A 703-nucleotide genomic window follows, 5' to 3' on the forward strand; every position below is an offset into this window, starting at 1 on the left:
CATGACTCCACGGGCCCCTGGACCAGACAGCAAGAAAGGCCCCGTCGCCATGGGTGTTGCTTTTTTCCAAAAAGTTTCACAATTTAGGCCATAATCAGTTCAGTTCAAGACATTATGATGTTGGGGGTTCAGGGGTTTTGTCCCTAAGAACGAAAAAAAGGAAAAAAAGAAAATTCTGTTGTTGAAGGTACAATATTAACACAGCAATTTAAATATTGAGGCCCGGGCTTCAGGGCCCCCTTGGCTCTTGGTAGGCCCTTGTAGTAATCCATCCTTGGTAGAGGCCCCGTAGAGTTGTAAAGCCCTGTGAGCAGTGGCGTGCACGGACATTTTTGGAGGTAGATGCTGGGGGGGGGGGGGGGGGCGTTAAACAACTGTTAAAGGGACACTGTGTGAGATTTTTAGTTGTTTATTTCCAGAATTCATGCTACCCATTCACTAATGTTACTTTTTTCATGAATACTTACCACCAGCATCAAATTCTAAGCATTCATTATGACTGGAAAAATTGCACTTTTCATACATGAAAGGGGGGATCTTCCCCATGGTCCGCCATTTTGAATTTCCAAAAATAGCTATTTTTAGCTGCAAAAATGACTGTACTTGATCCATACAGGTACTAGAAACTATTTGTTTATTACTCAGTGAACTTTCATGTAAAGATCAAATTTGGCAATAGGCAGCCCAGTTTCAATGAGCAGCA

Source organism: Engraulis encrasicolus, chromosome 1, assembly GCF_034702125.1.
Source record: "Engraulis encrasicolus isolate BLACKSEA-1 chromosome 1, IST_EnEncr_1.0, whole genome shotgun sequence".
Lineage (NCBI taxonomy): Eukaryota > Metazoa > Chordata > Actinopteri > Clupeiformes > Engraulidae > Engraulis > Engraulis encrasicolus.